We start from the raw sequence: 12,525 nt of genomic DNA, 5'->3' as shown, positions 1-12,525 counted from the left end.
AACTTCATTATGTGAACTTATGGTGACATCTTTTGCAGGTCTAGTAATTCTTTCTTAGTTAATATGACCAAGTTTCAGATGCAAAGGCATGCCCCATTAATGAGAAGTTTTAAGTCTTTTATTCAATAATTCAATTTCAAGCAATCTGTACATCTTTGGTTTGATAAAATAGAGATTATTATTCATCCATCCATTACAGATAATAGTATGATTTCTAAATATTGCAACACTATTATTAAAATGTCACAGTCAAGCAGTCTTTAGATAAGCATGCAATAGAAATTAAGTTTCTTTTGAAACTTGGGACATAGAAAATGTCTTTCAAAATAATCTTCCTAAAATTATCAAAATAAAGATGTACATCTCCCACTGCTTCAACTTCCACACTTGTACCGTTTCCGGTTCACAATGATAGACTTGTAATGCCCCAAAAATTGGTATATCTGGTTTGTTAAATTTCATCATTAATAAGTATTTACTTCTGTGGTTAAGGGCTTTGATTGTGTGTTTGAGGTCATGGGTTCAAATCTCTCTTTTGGGAAAAATTCAATTATTTTTGTTCCTTCTCTTATCTCTATTTGTTTGGCTTAAGTATTGTTTTTGATCAAGTTGTGACAGAATGAGCATGTTGGTTTTAAAGTAAGGTGTCAGCTTACCCTGTGGTCATGTGTTCAAATCTCTACATGAGCAAAGTGGCAAAATTTTTGCTATTTCTGTTTGAGCCAACCATGTAGTGGTTGTGATTTAATTGAATTATGTATGTGGGGAAATCAAATAAGATATCAGAATTTTGATATTGTTAAGATTGTGTTGTGTTAAAAAAATATATCTAACTATTATTTAATTTATTTTATTTTATTTTCTCCAAGAATCTCTTTTCTTTTTCACGTATCTCACATTCTCCCTATTCCCCTTTTTCTACCTTTTTTTTTGTTTCTTCTTTCTTTGTTCGGCCATAATATATTTTCCTTCTCCCTTGTTGGTTCCTATTTTGTCAAGAACTCATCTTTTACTCTTTGTTTCTCCAAATTCAATCTATATTGGGGTGTGATTTTTGCTATCGTCTTATCGTGTAAGTGCTTTTTGAATTTTCCTTCTATACTAAGTATTCATTTAATTAATGTTCTCATTAGTTTGTGGTCGGTGGAAGGTTTTGAAGTTGGGAACAAGTATTTTTGGTTGTTTTATGTGATCGGGGTTGTTTTAATTGAGAAATCTTTTGGATTTAGGTGAAGATTTTGGGACTAACGATCTTCCGATGAGTTAAATTTCAGTGGAAGCTGTTTTTTCGTTTCTGGTAAGTAATTGATGCTAAGTCTGAAGTTAATTGGTGAGTTTAGGTGTAATGTTTGGACTTTTTGCTTGAGAAAAGGTTTAATTTTGAGAAGATAATTACTGATTGAACAAGTTAAATATCATTTTTAGTTCCGAAAGTCTCGTGGTTGCATTCATATCAAAATCGGATTAGGTGTGTAACAAAACCTGAGAAAATAGTTAACAAAAAAGTCAAAATCTGAAACTGTTGACGCCACACGGCTGGGTGCTAAGCCGTGTGGTAGGTTATGTGTGACACACGACTGTGTGCTAAACTGTGTAAGCCACACAGTCTAAGCTAGTTGGGTTGTGTGGGCTATACGGGTGTGTGTGAGACCGTGTGGGCCACACTTGTTCCATTTCCAGTTCGTAACAATAGACTATTATCTTTAAGATCTTTCATTTACTCAAACCCTTGTAGAGAAACACACCTATGGTTAGTAGATCTAGAATCAATGACCTAGTGGTCTATCAAATCTTCCACTAAGCAAATTTTTATTTTAAAGAGTTCCAAACCTTTTCCTTAAGTGGCTAGGTAATCCTTTAACTCTTTGTAGTTGGCCTTAAAATACCCTTTCTTGTTGTAGAAGAAACACTTAGACTTAGATATGTCTTTAGGCTTTTTGGTCTATTTCCTTTCCACTTTAGATAGCCCAAATGACTTAGCCATGTTTCTTTTAGCACACTTTCCTTTCCCTTTATAAGAATAAGCAATCACTAAGTTTTCTTTTACTTTTTGGACCAATTGTGTAACACCCCAAACCCGAGACCATCGCCGGTGTCGGACCCGAGGGGTTAACAAGCCAAGTTCACATGTTTTGCCCACCAATTTGACATTTCCAGTCAGGCTGGAAAACTGCGTCACTGTCGCCTTAAAAATCATATCTCGAGTTTCAAAACTCGGAAACTGGTTTCGTAAATTTTCCCTGAATTTAGACTCATATATCCATCCATGGATTTATTTCTAGGATTTTTGGTCGGGCCAATTGGTACAGTTTATTAGTTAAAGTCACCCATGTTACAGGGATCGACTGCTCTGACCTTCGCGCGGTATAACTTGAATATCTCTCTGTACAGGGCTTTAATGCTGGTGTCGTTTGTTTCTAATGAAACTAGACTCAAAATGGAATCTGTACATATAAGGTATGTCTCCTAATTCTTTTTGGATAATTTATAGTGAATTTTTAAAGTTGCGACAGGGAACCCAGAAACCATTCTGGCCCTGTCTCACAATAGCTTTAATATCTCTTAACCTGTAACTCCTATGACCATTTCGTTTCTTCCATATGAAAATAGACTCATCAAGGTTCATTTACATAGCTTATTCACTATTTAATTCCATTCCTATGAATTTTGGTGATTTTTCACATTCACGCCACTGCAGCTGGCAGCATCTGTTTTTAAGGTAGGTCTTACCTATTTGGTAGTCTCCATGAATCAACTAGTCTTGCCATACATAGGTTCATATATGATCATTTTAACCATGCCAATGGCTGATCATATGACCAACATTCCCATTTCCAAGCCATAGCCACATCATGACACCAAATATATACATACAAACCACAATTAGTCTAAGTTCATGCTTCCTTTTCGAGCCATTTTCGCATGGCCGTACATACTTACATTACAACATATTTAACAAACAAGAGGTAGTCCTATACATGCCATCTCAAGTTCAACCAAAATTTATACCAAAATGGAGGCTTGATAGTGTGGATGACTTCGACTTCAACGATCCCAAATCCGATTGCTTGAGCGAAATCTAGAAAAGCGAGAGCCAAAGCAACGGGTAAGCATTTTATGCTTAGTAAGTCTCAAGGAATATAATCAACTCTAATTACAGCAATACATTCACATAACCAAATGCATCATTTCATTAATACACATTCTTACTTCACACTTCATCATTATATAATTTCACAAAGTATCAATCAATTCAATAACTGAAATTCATTAGTCGATTGAGCGAATGTTGCTCAAACATGTCGACTTTCCAATGCACATATAAACGTAACTCATTCTTTGGGCTTTTTGAGTGTACTCATTGAATTTATTACAGCAGCCAACACTCACCTCCAGCCCAAGATTCTTGAACATAACCGGATATAACCATGTGCACAAATGCCTTGGTCTTAGCCCGGATAGAATGTCTCGCGAATGCCTTTGGTCTTAGCCGGATGTAGCCACTAGCACAATTGCCTTCGGTCTTAACCGGATAAAATTTCCAGCATAATTGTCTTGATTTAGCCGGATATCATTCAATTTCCATGAACACATACATCAATTATCATTGGACATACATAATTCATTTTCGTTACTAAGGCTCAAACGCAATTATAGTCACAAGCATATTCGCCGGGACTTAGCCGGGTAGAATTCAAATACTCATGCATACATAATCAATAATCAATACACATCCATACTTTATTTCACATAATTCAAGTAGGGTCACTTCTTGAGGACTTACCTCGGATGTTGTCGAACGGCTTTTTCGGCTATTCGATCACTTTCTCCTTCCCCTTGTCCAATTGTGGCCCTCTAAGCTCTTGAGCTAATTCAAACAAATTCAATTTATTAAAACCTCATTGTGCTAGCTTTTGGCGAATATGACAAGGAGTTTAAATGGTCATATGGCCACCCTTTAGCTTGAATACACAATGGTCATGCACATTTTATACTACATCAAGCAATTCAATACAATTTATTCGAGCATCAAGGAAATGCTAAGGCCTTCAATAGGCTACCCAAGGCCGAATATTCATGTACATGTTGAGGTCAATTTTGCACTTAATACCTCACAAAAACAGCATGCAATTTACTAATTAATGCTTTGCACATTGTGGCCCAAAACTTATAATATAGCATCAAGCACTTATATGTGTGCTAGGCCGAATTGTGCTTGCAATTTCACAAGCATTCTTCCACATCTTCTTCTTTAAACCAATATATTCATCACTTAGTTCATAACCAAAACATAATGTGCAATCATATATATGCATATATGAGCATGGCAATTTCAAGGTGTCCATAGCCATCCAAAACACAAATTTTAACTAACATGCAAGAAGCATGAATCATGCTCAAGAATGCATCATGGCGAATATGACAATCATGCTCCTTTTCAACTTCAATCATGATAAAACAAAAAAGAAAGCTCAAAATCTTACTCAAGAGTAGACAATCCATCATTGCATGCATCATCATCAAGCTTCACACTTAGCATGCAATGGCTTTATCACCATAACAACTTTGGCCAAATGCCATTTCCATGGCATAACAAAGATTTGAGCCATAGCTAACATGCACATCAAATTAGCAACCAAAACATGCATGAAACTTCCAACACAACCTCATTCATACCTTACTCTTGTTGCAAGTTTAGCCAAATTTCCTTCTAGATCTCTTCTAAACAAAGAAAATGAAGCAAAAATCCTTCCTTCTTCCTTAGTATTTTCGGCCAAAGAAGAGAAAAATAGGTGAACAAAATTTTTTTCTTTGCTTCTCTTTCACTCACGGCAAAAGGGGGGGGAAGGATGAGCAAATTTTGATTTTTGTTTCTCTTCCTACATGCTTAATTTTTTATCATTTATCACATCATGCATTAACAAAACATGTCATAACATGTCTTCCTTGCCCATATTCCCTTGTCATGGCCGGCCACTATACCATCCTTGGGGAAATTTGACATGCAAATCCCTTATTTTTGCATGCATGCTCAACTAGTCATCACACATTTCCCCATCATACTTTCAAAGTTTACTACTAGGTCCTTTCTAGTGAAATTCACATTTATAATTCTAAATTGAAACATCAAAATGTCATACACAATTTAACACATATCATATGCATCAAAATAAATTTTTTAATTATTTTTATGCCTCGGTTTTGTGGTCCCGAAACCACATTCCGACTAGGGTCAATTTTGGCTGTCACAACTCTCCCCACTTAAGAAATTTTCGTCCCGAAAATCTTACCGTAAATAGGTTTGGATATCGTTCTTTCATAGAGTTCTCGGTCTCCCAAGTAGCTTCTTCTATCCCGTGCTTGAGCCATAACACTTTCACTAGCGGAACCCGCTTGTTTCGCAACTCTTTCACTTCTCGTGATAGGATACGAATCGGTTCTTCCTCATAACTCATATTAGCTTGAATTTCAATTTCGATGGACTAATCACGTGCGATGGATCGGATCTATAGCGTCAAGCATCAAACGTGAAAGACATCGTGAACCTTTTGAGTTCGGGGGCAAAATCAAGCGATATGCCATCGGACCGACTCGCTCGATATCTCATATGGTCCAATGAACCTCGGCTCAACTTGCCCTTACTACCGAACTCGAGTATCTTTTTCCAAGGCGATACCTTGAGAAACACTTTATCACCCACGATACTCGATATCCTTACGCTTCAGATCCGCGCACGACTTCCGACGATCGGAGGCTATCTTCGACTTTCACGGATTACTTTCACTTTCTATTCAGCATCCCTAATCAAATCCACCCGAAAATCTTGCTTTCACCGAGCTCGGTCAAAACAATGGCGCACGGCATTTACGACGCATAAGGCCTCGTAGGGTGCCATCTTAATACTTGATTGAAAGCTGTTGTTGTAAGCGAATTCAATCAACGGCAAATACCGCTCCCATGAACCACTAAACTCGAGGACGCAACATCTTAACATATCCTCAAGTATCGAATTATCCGCCGGATTAACCATCGGTTTGGGGTGAAAAGCGGTCTTTGAAATGCAACTTGGTACCCAAAGCTTCTTGCAACTTTTTCCAAAATCGCGAGGTAAATCTCGGATCTCTATCCGACACGATAGAAATAGGCACCCGTGTAATCTCACAACTGAGAAATGTACAATTCCGCTAATTTGTCCATTGAAAAATCCGACGACGGGGACAAAGTGGGCCGACTTAGTCAATCGATCTACCACGACCCAAACCGCATCCTTCTTACTTGCGACAATGGCGATCGGATACAAAGTCCATTGTGACTCGATCCCATTTCCACTCGGGTATCGTGATTGGTCAAGTAATCTGAAGGCACCGATGTTCCGCTTTCACTTGTTGACATATTAGACATCTCAAACAAAGTCGGAGATGTCTCGCTTCATACCATGCCACCAAACCGACGTTTCAATTCATTGTACATCTTCATACTCCCGGGTGGATTGCCATTCGGCTACAATGGGCTTCATTTGAATTATCGAAATGAGTTCAATTCTTTGGGACACATGACGACTTTTGAACCTCAAACAATCGTCATCGCCGATTTGAAACTCCGAGTCCTTGTTCGAACACATGCAGCCCGCTTTGCAACCAACTCGTCGTCGACTTTTCGAGCTTCTCGAATTTGGTGTGTCAATAATGGTTTGGCTTTCAATTCAGCCACTAACACACCGTCGGATCGGACGGACAAGTGCACATTCATCGTCGTAAAGTGAATAACGATTTACGACTCAAGGCATCCGCAACCACATTCGCCTTTCCGGGTGATAGTCAATGATCAGCTCATAATCCTTTAACACTCGAGCCAACGTCTTTGTCGCAGATTTAAGTCTCTTTGGGTCATCAAATATTTGAGACTTTTGTGATCCGAGTATACATGGCACCTTTCACCAAATAAGTAATGTCGCCAAATCTTTAAGGCGAATACGATGGCGCCAATTCGAGATCATGAGTCGGATAATTTTTCTCATGTGGCTTTAATTGCCTCGACGATAGGCCACAACTCGACCTTCTTGCATTAATACGCAACCTAACCCAAGTAGAGAGGCGTCGCTATAGATGACAAACTCTTTGCGGACTCGGGTTGCACTAGAATTGGGGCTTCATCAAATAAGTTTTCAGTTGATCGAAACTTTTTGGCATTTCTCCGTCCATTCGAACTTAACGTCCTTTTGGAGTAAGCCGTCATCGGCGTGGCTATCGTTGAGAAGCCTTTTACAAATCGTCGGTAATAACCTAAGAAGCCCCAAAAAGCTCGAACCTCAAGAATATTTCTGAGGCTTCCAATTAAGTATGGCTGAAATTTTATTCGGTCGACTCGAATACCGATCTGAGATACCACATGACCCAAGAAGCTAACCCTCTTAACCGTAACTCACACTTGTGAACTTAGCATATAATTGCTTGTCCCGTAAAATTTGCAGACTAACCGCGGTGTTCAGATGTTCGGTCTCATTTCTTGAATAGACCAAGATGTCATCAATGAACACGACTACGAATCGATCCAAATATGGTCTAAAGATCCGATTCATTAAATCCATAAATACCGTAGGGCATTAGTGAGCCCAAACGGCATCACTAGGAACTCATAGTGACCATATCTCGCTCAAGGCGTCTTGGGCACGCTCAATCTCGGATTCGCAATTGATAGTAGCCCGATCTCAAATCTATTTTCGAGAACACCGAGGCTCCTTCAGTTGATCGAACAAGTCATCAATACGTGGCAACGGATATTTGTTCTTTATCGTCGCTTTATTAAGTCGACGATAGTCGATGCACAATCGCATGGTTCCATCCTTCTTCTTCACGAACAAACGGCGCGCACCCAAGGCGAAAAACTCGGGCGAGCAAAACCTCTATCCACCAATTCTTGCAACCGAGCTTTCAACTCCTTTAATTCGTTGGTGCCATACGACACGGAGCTATCGAAATTGAGTGGTACCGGTACCAATTCGATGCCAAATTCTATTTCCGAACAGGTAGTAAACCCGGCAATTCTTTGGGGAAAACATCCGGTATTCACAAACCACGGCACAGATTCGGGTTTCTTCTCGATTCCTTGTCATCGAAAGCACGACGCAAGGTACGCCGCGCACCCTTTTCTTACATATTTACGGGCCAACATCGCCGATATTACGGTGGCAACCCTTTAAGTCCGTGGACTCAACCCGAATTATTTCATTATTCGCGCACCTCAAATCGATAGTCTTGCTCTTGAAATTTACAACCGCATCGTGCATGGTCAACCAATCCAAACCAAGAATAACATCGAACTCATCGAACGGCAAAAGCATTAAGTCTGCGGAAAACAAGAACCTCGAACACTAGGGGACTTTTCTTGCACACTTTGTTAACAAGCACGTAATGACCCAAGGGGTTTGACACCGAATTACAAACTCGAGAGACTCAATAGGCAAAGTCTTATTGGATGCTAAGGTTTCACATATATATGAATGAGTAGAACCGGGGTCAATCAAAGCAATCACATTTGTATTGAAAAGAGTGAAAGTACGGTAATGACATCCGGAGAGGCAAGATCCTCACGCGGCAGATGGCATAAGTCCTTGCAGAGCACGAGCCTCGATCGATGGTAGCATCTCTAGATCCTCTCGACCGCCAATCGACATTGCCCATATTTCTAGGTGGCCTACCTCGGCAAATGGTAGCACCGGGTTTCCACTCGACTCACATTCTGCTCAAGCATCCTCGGGCAATCCTTCATAAAGTGGTCGGCCGATCCACACTTATAGCAGGAGCGATCACGAAACCAACAGCTCCCGAATGCCATTTGCCACAATGTGGACACTCCGCCTCTCTCGGCGATCATTTCCACCATCGGCGATCAAGTGACTCATGTGGTCACAGGGGTCGATCGCGTCCTCGTCTAGAAAAGCCCAAACGCCTCTAGACCGGCTCGCATCATCTCGAAATCTCTTCGATGCTTGTTGAAGAGACTTTCCGAGGACCTCTTCGAATTCTCCAGTTCCCACATCAGCTTCTGTTTCTCCTTTCTAAGCTCTTGACTTTACAAGCTCGCTCAACAAGTACTACGAACTCTTGTATCTCGAGAATGCCAACAAACATCCTTCATCATTCAGCCCATCCTCAAGCGTTTACATAATAGCTTCGGACGAAATGCATTCTCGCAGCGTCTCGGCTAAGCCTCACAAACTTTCGTTCGTAGTCAGTAACGGACATAGAACCTTGCTTAAGATCAAGAAATTCCCTCCGCTTTTGGTCGATGAATCTCGATCGATATACTTTTTTGAACTCGGTTTGAAAGAATTCCCAAGTCACTTGCTCTCTAGGCACCACAAAAGTCGAGTACTCCACCAATAGTAGGCGGACTCGCGTAGCAAGGAGATGGTACACTTTAAGCACTCATCGGTGTACAGGATAGCTCATCAAGCACCGGATAGTGTTATCTAACCAAAATTCAGCTCGCTTCGGCATCATCATCATCCGTAGCCTTAAATTCAGTGGCCCCATGTTTTCGAATCCTATCGATTGGGGCTTCTTGGACCTTATTTGGTCATCCACGGAGGTATTGTAGGTCTTGGGGTTGCATTTGTCGGGAATGGAGGTTGTGGAACACCGTGTTGGTTCGAATGTATTGATTAAACCATTCGTTCATCACACTATAAAAGGCTTGCCTAGCCTCGTCATTAGGATTGCTGGCCATAGGTTGAGAGTTCTTGGCGCTGTCCCCCTTGCGCGGAGCAGCGCCACACTCTCCACATCATCAGCTATCGCTTCGGTTGGGATCGGGATCCATTGCTACAAACAAACACAAAGTCGAATTGTCGTAAATCATCACACTATCGATTCATCATTTAATGGCATGTATAGCTAGACCCCAAACACATCACGGTAGTCCTAGAATCGACTAAACCGTGGCTCGATACCAATAAAATTGTAACACCCCAAACCCGAGACCATCGCCGTGTCGGACCCAAGGGGTTAACAAGCCAAGTTCACATGTTTTGCCCACCAATTTGACATTTCCAGTCAGGCTGGAAAACTGCGTCACTGTCGCCTTAAAAATCATATCTCGAGTTTCAAAACTCAGAAACTGGTTTCGTAAATTTTCCCTGAATTTAGACTCATATATCCATCCATGGATTTATTTCTAGGATTTTTGGTCGGGCCAATTGGTACAGTTTATTAGTTAAAGTCACCCATGTTACAGGGATCGACTGCTCTGACCTTCGCGCGGTATAACTTGAATATCTCTCTGTACAGGGCTTTAATGCTGGTGTCGTTTGTTTCTAATGAAACTAGACTAAAAATTGAATCTGTACATATAAGGTATGTCTCCTAATTCTTTTTGGATAATTTATAGTGAATTTTTAAAGTTGCGACAGGGAACCCAGAAACCATTCTGGCCCTGTCTCACAATAGCTTTAATATCTCTTAACCTGTAACTCCTATGACCATTTCGTTTCTTCCATATGAAAATAGACTCATCAAGGTTCATTTACATAGCTTATTCACTATTTAATTCCATTCCTATGAAGTTTGGTGATTTTCACATTCACGCCACTGCAGCTGGCAGCATCTGTTTTAAGGTAGGTCTTACCTATTTGGTAGTCTCCATGAATCAACTAGTCTTGCCATACATAGGTTCATATATGATCATTTTAACCATGCCAATGGCTGATCATATGACCAACATTCCCATTTCCAAGCCATAGCCACATCATGACACCAAATATATACATACAAACCACAATTAGTCTAAGTTCATGCTTCCCTTTTCGAGCCATTTTCGCATGGCCGTACATACTTACATTACAACATATTTAACAAACAAGAGGTAGTCCTATACATGCCATCTCAAGTTCAACCAAAAATTTATACCAAAATGGAGGCTTGATAGTGTGGATGACTTCGACTTCAACGATCCCAAATCCGATTGCTTGAGCGAAATCTAGAAATCGAGAGCCAAAGCAACGGGTAAGCATTTTTATGCTTAGTAAGTCTCAAGGAATATAATCAACTCTAATTACAGCAATACATTCACATAACCAAATGCATCATTTCATTAATACACATTCTTACTTCACACTTCATCATTATATAATTTCACAAAGTATCAATCAATTCAATAACTGAAATTCATTAGTCGATTGAGCGAATGTTGCTCAAACATGTCGACTTTCCAATGCACATATAAACGTACCTCATTCTTTGGGCTTTTTGAGTGTACTCATTGAATTTATTACAGCAGCCAACACTCACCTCCAGCCCAAGATTCTTTGAACATAACCGGATATAACCATGTGCACAAATGCCTTGGTCTTAGCCGGATGTAGCCACTAGCACAATTGCCTTGGTCTTAACCCGGATAAAATTTCAACATAATTGTCTTCGGATTTAGCCGGATATCATTCAATTTCCCATGAACACATACATCAATTATCATTGGACATACATAATTCATTTTCGTTACTAAGGCTCAAACGCAATTATAGTCACAAGCATATTCGCCGGACTTAGCCCGGTAGAATTCAAATACTCATGCATACATAATCAATAATCAATACACATCCATACTTTATTTCACATAATTCAAGTAGGGTCACTTCTTGAGGACTTACCTCGGATGTTGTCGAACGGCTTTTTCGGCTATTCGATCACTTTCTCCTTCCCTTGTCCAATTGTGGCCTCTAAGCTCTTGAGCTAATTCAAACAAATTCAATTTATTAAAACCTCATTGTGCTAGCTTTTGGCCAAATATGACAAGGAGTTTAAATGGTCATATGGCCACCCTTTAGCTTGAATACACAATGGTCATGCACATTTTATACTACATCAAGCAATTCAATACAATTTATTCGAGCATCAAGGAAATGCTAAGGCCTTCAATAGGCTACCCAAGGCGAATATTCATGTACATGTTGAGGTCAATTTTGCACTTAATACCTCACAAAAACAGCATGCAATTTACTAATTAATGCTTTGCACATTGTGGCCCAAAACTTATAATATAGCATCAAGCACTTATATGTGTGCTAGGCAATTGTGCTTGCAATTTCACAAGCATTCTTCCACATCTTCCTCTTTAAACCAATATATTCATCACTTAGTTCATAACCAAAACATAATGTGCAATCATATATATGCATATATGAGCATGGCAATTTCAAGGTGTCCATAGCCATCCAAAACACAAATTTTAACTAACATGCAAGAAGCATGAATCATGCTCAAGAATGCATCATGGCGAATATGACAATCATGCTCCTTTTCAACTTCAATCATGATAAAACAAAAAGAAAGCTCAAAATCTTACTCAAGAGTAGACAATCCATCATTGCATGCATCATCATCAAGCTTCACACTTAGCATGCAATGGCTTTATCACCATAACAACTTTGGCCAAATGCCATTTCCATGGCATAACAAAGATTTGAGCCATAGCTAACATGCACATCAAATTAGCAACCAAAACATGCATGAAACTCCCAACACAACC

General features: G+C 39.8%; 1 long non-coding RNA gene across 1 annotated transcript; it reads left to right on the top strand.

The window, feature by feature from the left end:
- The first annotated feature begins 837 nt into the window (after positions 1-837).
- LOC128286570 (uncharacterized) lies at positions 838-2,619 on the top strand. The gene is made up of 3 exons (XR_008277182.1): positions 838-1,072; positions 1,230-1,297; positions 2,392-2,619. It is a non-coding gene; the product is annotated as an uncharacterized LOC128286570 (long non-coding RNA).
- The last annotated feature ends 9,906 nt before the right edge of the window (positions 2,620-12,525 follow it).

The sequence above is a fragment of the Gossypium arboreum genome, chromosome 13 (assembly GCF_025698485.1).
Source record: "Gossypium arboreum isolate Shixiya-1 chromosome 13, ASM2569848v2, whole genome shotgun sequence".
Classification (NCBI taxonomy): Eukaryota; Viridiplantae; Streptophyta; class Magnoliopsida; order Malvales; family Malvaceae; genus Gossypium; species Gossypium arboreum.
This window is presented reverse-complemented; position numbering and strand designations above follow the sequence as displayed.